The 9,624-nt window shown below is 41.6% G+C and overlaps 1 non-coding gene across 1 annotated transcript; it reads right to left on the bottom strand.

Moving 5' to 3' along the window:
- Nucleotides 1-1,607: 1,607 nt before the first annotated feature.
- Nucleotides 1,608-1,714, bottom strand: LOC141687700 (small nucleolar RNA R71). Its single transcript, XR_012561186.1, has one exon. It is a non-coding gene; the product is annotated as a small nucleolar RNA R71 (small nucleolar RNA).
- Nucleotides 1,715-9,624: the final 7,910 nt, after the last annotated feature.

Here is a 9,624-nt window from a genome sequence, read left to right as displayed (position 1 = left end):
ACGAAGATGAAGCATATTTTCTTGTGATTCTTTATTTCGTTGTAACGTTGGATGCTAGTTTTCTGTACTTTGAACCTATTTACTCTTGTGACGTACTCTGGTTTAATATAAGTAGTTTTAGTTATTATTCTCGTGTGTTATTATCATGTTTTCATATGAACCCATGATGACGATGAGTGCTATCATGGGCTAATTGTGATCATGGGGTCGTAACAGATTTACTATGGAATTCTTTAGTTAGTTGTTTAATACCTTAGTGTGTGATGATTGTATGATATCTAATATTGGTTGTGCGTATTCATCTTATGTGCGTCGCGAACATATAAGATAGGGGGTTAATCTCTTGTGAAGCGACGGTGGATCTTGAGATTTAGAACTTTCAATGCTAGCATAGGTTCATGTACGAGTATGCATGATTAGTGGGTAACTCTAACCGTTTTATTCGCCCTGTGTAATCAAAAGGAATAACTTGTGCTTAAATCATTATGTTGTCAATTTCTGTAGACATATAGGGACTCAACATAATTGATGCTTATTCAACTTCTATCTTAATTGTGGATGCTTGGTAGAATGGTATTAGTACAATGAAAGTTGGCTTTTATCAGTTTCGTGTTATTCGATTAATATCATCACTGTTGCATGCTAAGGGTAATAACAATGACTATTGAAGGAAGTAGTAATGAAGTTGTGATCTCATGAGTGTTTTAATATTGTTAATTCAAGTGTTAATTAAGTGTTTAATTATTGTAGTTAATTGTAGTTAATAATTAGTTAATCAAATCTAAGTGTTATTGTCTTAACATTGAGAAGTAATCATACATTGGTGAGTAAGTTTAATTAACATAATTAGTCTGAGTCTCTGTGGGAATGAACTAAAAAGTATTCTATATTACTTGCGAACGCGTATACTTGCGTGTGTTATTAGCGCGTGTTTTCGCCCTAACAAGTTTTTGGCGCCGCTTCCGGGGACTCGGCGTATTTGTTTAGTTTATGTACTTACCATCATTGGTCATTAGGACTCAGTGATTAAGACGTGTTACTTATTGTTTCTGGTTGTGTTTCAGGTACTTTAGCGAGTGTTTATGCAAACTCGTTCTCGTACTCGCAAGAGCACTTTAGATAGGGCTAAGGAGACAGACGAAGTTCTTGATATTCCGGAGAAGATAGATTTTGAAGATTCGGATTCAGGAAGTGAGCATAATGAACCAGTAAGCATGGGTGATCGTTTAGTTCCGGTAGATCCAGCTCTTATGGACTTTTCTCGGCCCAAAATTGATGACATTCAGTCCAGCATTCTTCATCCGGCCATTCAGGCCAACACCTTTGAAATCAAGCCGGGCACTATTCAGATGGTGCAGAAATCTGTTTCTTTCGGAGGTGCTGCGACTGAAGACCCCAACATGCACATAAGGAATTTTGTCGAGATCTGCAGTACTTTCAAATATAATGGTGTGACTGATGAGGCTATCAAGCTGAGGCTTTTCCAATTCTCACTGAGGGATAAAGCTAAGGACTGGTTACATTCTGAACCAGCTGGGTCTATCACTACTTGGCAAGATCTTGCACAAAAGTTTCTGATGAAGTTTTATCCAATGGCGAAGACCGCTGCTATGAGGAGTGCTCTTACTCAGTTTGCGCAGCAACCTATAGAATCTATGTGCGAAGCTTGGGAGTGCTACAAGGAGATGTTGAGAAAGTGTCCACATCATGGAATGCCTGATTGGATGATGATCACTGGTTTCTATAATGGTTTGGGGGCCCAATCTCGGCCCATGCTCGATGCAGCAGCTGGAGGCGCCTTGTGGGCCAAAAGCTATACTGAGGCTTATAATCTTATTTAGACTATGGCTACAAATGAGTATCAAAACCCAACTCAAAGGATGATGCATGGGAAGGTGGCAGGTATTTTGGATGTCGATGCAGCTACAGCTATTGCAGCACAACTCCAAGCGCTGTCTATGAAGGTCGACTCTCTAGCCACCTATGGGGTCAATCAGATAGCTATGGTCTGTGAGCTTTGTGCAGGTTATCATGCTACGGATCAGTGTTCTCTTGTTAATGAATCTGTGCAGTATGTGAACAATTATCAGCGACAGCAGCAGCCTGTGCCAGCTACGTATCATCCTAACAACATAAATCATCCAAATTTCAGCTGGAGTAATAATCAGAATGCTATTCAGCAACCATATCAGTAAGGCGTAAGTAAACAGTTCAATCCACCTGGATTCCAGCAACCACAGCATTATGCTCAAAGGCAATCATATCCTCAACAAGGAGGTGCAGCTCCACCCTCTAGTGCCGATTTTGAGGAACTTAAGCTATTGTACAAAAGTCAGGTGGTTTCTATCAAGACCTTGGAAAATCAAATCGGTCAAATAGCCAATGCAGTGCTTAATCGTCAACCTGGCACACTTCCCAGTGATACTGAAGTGCCAGGCAGGAAGGAAGCTAAAGAGAAAGTCAAGGTTATTACCTTAAGGTCTGGAAATTGCTGACGCTGAAAAAGCAAAAGAAGGAGAAGCTGAAGCTGGTGATGAAGAAGCTAAGCAAAAGGAGAAAGCGGCGGAACCAAGGAAGACTACTGTTGAACACACTCTGCCTGAGGGTAATACAGGGGAGAAACTGCCCTATCCTCCACCACCTTTCCCTAAGAGATTGCAACAACAAAAGCTGGATAAGTAGTTTGGTAAGTTTCTGGAGGTGTTCAAGAAACTTCACATCAACATACCTTTCGCTGAGGCTCTGGAGCAAATGCCTAGTTATGCGAAATTTATAAAGAGTATTCTTTCAAGGAAGGTGAAACTGGATGACCTTGAGACCGTGGCTCTAACGGAAGAATGCAGTGCCGTGCTGCAATAAAAGTTACCTCCAAAGCTTAAAGATCCAGGTAGCTTCACCATTCCTTACATCATTGGCAAGTTGTCTTTTGATAAGTGCCTTTGTGATTTGGGAGCAAGCATCAATCTGATGCCATTTTCGATCTTTAAAAAGTTGAATTTGCCTGATCCAAATCCCACCTACATGTCTCTACAATTGGCTGATCGTTCTATTACTTACCCACGAGGCATAGTGGAGGATGTGCTAGTAAAGGTGGATAAGCTCTTCTTTCCTGTAGACTTTGTTATTCTGGATTTTGAGGAAGATAAGAAGATTCCCATAATCTTGGGAAGATTTTTCTTGGCTACAGGTCGTACCTTGATAGATGTGCAGAAATGTGAACTTACTATGCGGGTGCAGGATCAGGATGTGACATTCAATGTATTCAAAGCAATGAAATTTCCTACAGAAGATGAGGAGTGCTTAAAAGTGGATTTGATTGATTCTGCGGTTACTTTAGAACTTCATCATATGCTAATGTCTGATACATTAGAGAAGGCCTTAGTGGGGGATTTTGACAGTGATGATGAGGATGACAATGAGCAACTACAATATCTAAATGCTTCTCCCTGGAGGCGAAAGCTAGACATGCCATTTGAATCTCTTGGTACTTCTGACCTCAAAAATACTGAAGGAAAGCTCAAACCCTTCATTGAGGAAGCACCTACATTGGAGCTTAAACCATTGCCTGAACACTTGAGATATGCTTTTTTAGGTGATGCATCTACTTTACCTGTTATTATTGCATCTGACCTTTCAGGTAGTGAGGAGGACAAGCTCTTAAGGATCTTGAGAGAATTCAAATCGGCTATTGGATGGACTATAGCAGACATAAAATGGATTAGCCCTTCATACTGCATGCATAAGATTCTTCTAGAAGAGGGTAGTAAGCCGACTGTTGAGCAACAGCGCAGACTTAATCCTATCATGAAAGAAGTGGTGAAGAAAGAAATTCTAAAGTAGTTGGATGCAGGAATCATTTATCCTATTTCTGACAGTTCTTGGGTGAGCCCCGTGCAATGTGTACCTAAGAAAGGAGGTATCACTGTGGTAGCAAATGAGAAGAACGAGCTCATCCCCACGAGAACAGTCACAGGATGGAGGGTATTCATGGACTACAGAAACTTGAACAAGGCCACGAGGAAGGATCACTTCCCTCTTCCATTTATTGATCAGATGCTTGACAGGTTGGCCGGTCATGAGTATTATTATCTTCTGGATGGCTATTCAGGGTATAATCAGATTTGTATTGCACCAGAGGATCAAGAAAAGACTACCTTCACTTGTCCATTTAGCACATTTGCTTTTCGCAGAGTTTCGTTTGGGTTATGTGGCGCTCCGGCCACTTTTCAGAGATGTATGATGGCTATATTCTCTGACATGATAGGAAATAATGTCGAGGTGTTCATGGACAACTTCTCCGTCTTTGGACATTCGTATGATGAATATTTGAATAATCTTCGTGCAGTACTCAAAAGGTGTGTGGAAACTAATTTGGTGCTCAATTGGGAAAAATGTCATTTCATGGTGCGTGAAGGCATTATTCTTGGGTATAAGGTCTCTAACAAGGGTCTTGGGGTGGACAAAGCCAAGGTGGGAGTCATTGCAAATCTTCCACCACCTATTTCTGTGAAAGGAATTCGTAGTTTTCTTGGTCATGCGGGTTTTTATCGGCGTTTCATTAAGGACTTTTCAAAGATATCTAAGCCGTTGTGTAACTTGCTTGAGAAGGATGTGCTTTTCCAATTTTATGATGACTGCTTGACGGCATTCGAGACTCTTAAGAAGAGTTTGATAACTGCACCAGTTATTACAGCACCTGATTGGACAGAGCCTTTTGAGATGATGTGTGATGCGAGTGATTATGTGGTGGGCGCAGTTCTTGGGCAGCGCAAGAATAATCTCTTTCATGTGGTCTACTATGCTAGCAAGACCTTAAATGGGGCCCAAATGAACTACACCACTACTGAGAAGGAGCTCTTGGCTATAGTTCTTGGTTTCGAAAAATTTTGATCTTATTTGCTTGGGACAAAGGTGACAGTGTTCACTGATCATGCGGCCATTCGCTATTTGGTTTCCAAGAAGGATTCGAAGCCGAGACTCATTCGTTGGGTGCTCTTGCTACAGGAATTTAATTTAGAAATCAAGGATCGAAAAGGTACTGAGAATCAGGTAGTTGACCATCTCTCTAGATTGGAGAATCCCGAGTCTACTTCACATGATAAGACATTGATCAACGAATCTTTTCCGGATGAGTAGTTGTTCACAGTTCAGGAGGAAGAGCCATGGTTCGCAGATATTGTGAATTATCTTGTCAGCAATATAATGCCTCCTAATTTGACCACAGCTCAAAAGAAGAAGTTTCTGCATGAGGTTCAGTGGTATATGTGGGATGAATCGTATTTGTTTAGACAGGGAGCGGACCAGATCATCAGGAGATGTATCCCATTCTGTGAGACAGGGGGGATATTACGAGACTTCCACTCCACAGTTTATGGTGGATATTATGGTGGTGAGAAGATGATAGCTCGTATTCTGCAAGCAGGTTTTTTCTGGCCTACTTTGTTTAATGATGCTCATCAGTTCTTTTTAAGGTTTGATCATTGCCAAAGAGTGGGAAATCTTATGAGAAAGGATGAGATGCCGTTAAATATGATGCTTGAAGTCGAGGTCTTTGATGTTTGGGGAATCAATTTCATGGGGCCTTTTGTCTCGTCCTGCAATAATCAGTACATCTTGCTGGCAGTCGATTACGTCTCAAAATGGGTAGAAGTCAAAGCTCTACCGACGAATGATGCAAAGGCAGTGTTGAATTTTCTTCATAAGCAGATTTTCACAAGGTTTGGAACACCACAAGTAATCATAAGTGATGAAGGGTCGCATTTCTGCAACCGTAAGTTTACTACTATGATGCAGCGCTACAATGTGAATCATCGTGTTACTACTGCCTATCATCCGCAAATGAATGGTCAAGCGGAAGTGTCTAACAGAGAGATCAAGCGCATTTTAGAGAAGGTTGTTTGTCCGTCAAGGAAGGAGTGGTCTTTAAAGCTCGATGAAGCTGTTTGGGCTTACAGAACAACATATAAAACTCCACTTGGGATGTCCCCGTTTTAACTTGTGTATGGTGAGGGATGTCATCTACATGCAGAGCTTGAGCATAAGGCCTACTGGGCGTTGAAGAAGTTGAACCTAGATCTAGATGCAGCTGGAAAGAAGCGAATGCTTCAGCTTAATGAACTTGATGAATTTCGACTCCAAGCGTACGAGAACAACAAAATGTACAAGGAAAAAGTGAAAAGGTGGCACGATAGGAAGCTACATCCTAAGTTATTTGTGCCGGGGCAGCAAGTTCTTTTATTCAATTCTCGTCTCCGACTTTTTCCTGGGAAGTTGAAATAAAGGTGGTCTGGACCTTTTATTATCAAAACTGTGTTTCCACATGGAGCGGTGGAGATTTTTGAGAATGATCTGGACCAAGCATTCAAGGTTAATGATCAGCGTTTGAAGCAATACTATAGGGACACGGCAAACCGGGAAGTGGTTAGTGCCGTTTTATTATCAACTTGAGTAAGGTACACTACGTCAAGCTAATGACGAAAAAGAAGCACTTCTTGGGAGGCAACCCATGATTTTTTGTTACAAGAACCCTTAGAAGTTAATAACCTATCCAAAACCACAAAAAAATCAGAAAAACAGGGCAAGGAAAAAAATTCCAGAAGACCCCTGAGCGCCCGCTCAACTCTGCTAAGCGACCGCTCAGAAAGCTGAACGCCCGCTCAGCTTTGCTGAGCGACCGCTCAGGGGCCGACTGGGAGAAATTTTTTTAAGTCCAATAAAAATCTGAAAAAAAATCTGAAAAAAAAAAACAAAACAAAACACAGCCCATTACCCACGACCTATTTCCCCATTATCCCATGCTTTTAACCCTCAAACCCACTCCTAACCAATTTTACCCTAATCCCTATCCTATATATATATACACCTATTCCATATACTCCCCATACACTTTCAAACCTTAAACTCTCTCCCAAATCCAAACACACAAATCTTAAACACTTTTTCTCAGTTTCGATGGCACCCAAGAGATCCAGGACTATTGATAGCAGCAGCACTGTCCCTACTGCTGATTCTTCGAGGGGTACTGCTGCGAGGCCTCGTTTGAATGATAGGGCTGCTGAGGAGGAGTATACTAGGCTTCTGGGTAAACCGATTTTGAAGGAGAGGGGGTTCTTACCATCGGGGAGGGATGGTGAGTTGTTGCCTATGATTGCTGAGAAGGGTTGGATTGCTTTTTGTGAGTCTCCTGAAGCAGTTCTGATGAGCGTGGTTCGCGAGTTCTATGCGAACGCGAAGGCTGAGAAGAATGGGTATTCTGTTGTTCGGGGGATGACGGTGGATTATCACCCTGCGGCGATTCACCGTATGATTGGGTAGCAACAGTGTAAGCCCACGGAGGAGAATTGGAATGAGAAGACTGCTGAGGATTTTGACTTGGATTTGATTTGTGCTACTCTCTGTAGGCCGGGCACAGTTTGGACCTTCAAGACTGGGACTAACGAGTATCGCCATTTTCCGGCGATCGCAATGAATAGGTATGCCCGTGCATGGAATGCTTTTATTTGCGCTAATATTCTGCCTACTTCACATGCAAATGAGGTCACAGTTGAGAGAGCACAGTTGTTATGGGGAATTTTGAATGAGGAGTACTATGTGGACCTTGGTGAGTTCATCTACCAAGGAATTCTGAAGTTTTTGAGGGGAGCTAAGCACATGAACATCCCTTATGCATCCATGGTTACAATGCTTTGCCAAGCAGTGGGAGTTCAGTGGCCATCTCATGAGCAGTTGCAGTTGTCGGCCTCTTCTATTGACTCTGGGACTCTGCATGTGATGCAGGAGTGGACCGGTGGTGAGCCCGAAGAGCATGGGCTGGGTTATCGTCTTCCAGGAGGGCGTCCAGCACGAGGTGCTACCATGGCGAGGCCAAGGTGAGATGAGGCTGGGTCTTCTAGAGCTCAGGAGGGTGCTGGGATGGCTGATGCCCAATATAGGAGGCTGTCGAGGAGGATGGATGCTATGTACGAGACACAGAGCAGGTTTGCTCAGGAGCTCACCCTTGCACTTGGGACTGCTTTTCGAGGCCTTGGAGCTGACATCCAGTGGCCAGTTTTTGGTGAGGACTCTGCATATCCGCCTCCTGATACACCACCCTCTGAGGGTGATGATGATGATGATTTCTCCGAGTAGGTATACCCTGTGTTCCTTTCTACTACCTTCACTGGGGACAGTGAAGATTTTAAGTTTGGGGTGGTAATTAAGGAATATTGTGTGTGTGTGTCATATAGTTGCATATTCATGATAGTTTAGTTCATATAATTGCATTTTTTTTTGCCATATAGTTATTTATATATTTATTTATTTATAGCTTTATTTATCATGTCATGTAGCTCATGCATATACCATGATCCCTTTTGCGCTGATTTACCAATTAATTTGTGATGTTGATGCGAGTGTAGTGATAGCGTTAAAGTGATGTTGAGTCGTGTAGGTTGATATGCATGCTAGAAACACTTGTAATTTCACTAAGTCTTAGAGAATGCTTGAGGACTAGATTGTTGTTATGGTTTGATGGTTTTCAAGGTTAATCTATTGATTATGCTTAGAATTTTATAATAGGTTCTTAGTGATAAAAGGCATGAAAAGAAAAATTGGAGTAAAAAAAATGGAATTTATTGCTAATTGTGGCTAGGCGTCAAATGGCTAGTAGCCGGCTCGTATTTTTATGCGAGTAGTCTAGGGTTGAGCAAGATGGAGCGAAACGCACTTGCTCAGAAATTTTGAAAAAAAATATAAAAAAAAGAGAAAAAATAGAAAAAAGAAAAAAAAAAGAAGAAAAAAACGAGAGTTAATGCATAATTGATCACGAGTGGGCTCTTTGGTATTCGAGTTATTAAATTCTTAGGGGACTTTGTGCCTAGTGACCTAAGGCTTTTATAGTCTAGGATCCGCTAACCCAACGCTCGCTACATGGATGCCATTGTATAAGTCTTTTGTGGACCTCGCTCATTGCACGGTCAAATAAGCATTTGTTGTTATAAATAAAAAGCATGATTCCGTAATAAGCTCCAGAGCCTTGAAGTGTTATAAGTCATTTTGTGCCTAGAATTTTTATTCTTCGTATAATCATGTGATTGCCTTGAGGATAGTTGAGTTATGATAATTGATCTAGTTTCGAAGCATATCTGTTAAGCATCTGCACACACCATGTTTCTAGCTGTATGTTGGTTTACATGATTTGATTGATCTTATTTCGCCTAATTGCATTTGTTGAGATGTCGTAAGTTGGTTGGTTTGGTCATAGTAAGGGGGATCGCTGCATTTCATATAGATTGCATTCATGCATGTTTTCGTTTTGTTTTTGAGTCTGTGACGCTTGAGGACAAGCATCAATTTAAGTTTGGGGGTGTGATAAGTGGCATTTTATACAACTTAGAACGTCTTATAATGGCTTGAATTGATGTCTTGAAATCAAGTATTTTGTGTATTTGATGCGTTTTTCTAGTGTTTGTGCATTTCAGGGTATTAACTGCATTTCGGGAGAGAATTCATCAATAATAAGCCTTGGCATGTGTAGCATTGCAAGTGAGAAGATAGGAGCATATTGCAGCGAAGAAACGGGAGAAAAACATAGCAGTTTCCAGTAGAGGTCTGAGCGCTCGCTCAGCTCTGCTGAGCGACCGCTCA

This window comes from Apium graveolens, chromosome 9 (genome assembly GCF_009905375.1).
Source record: "Apium graveolens cultivar Ventura chromosome 9, ASM990537v1, whole genome shotgun sequence".
Classification (NCBI taxonomy): Eukaryota; Viridiplantae; Streptophyta; class Magnoliopsida; order Apiales; family Apiaceae; genus Apium; species Apium graveolens.
Note: the sequence above shows the minus strand (reverse complement) of the source record. Positions and strands in the feature narration are given on the sequence as shown.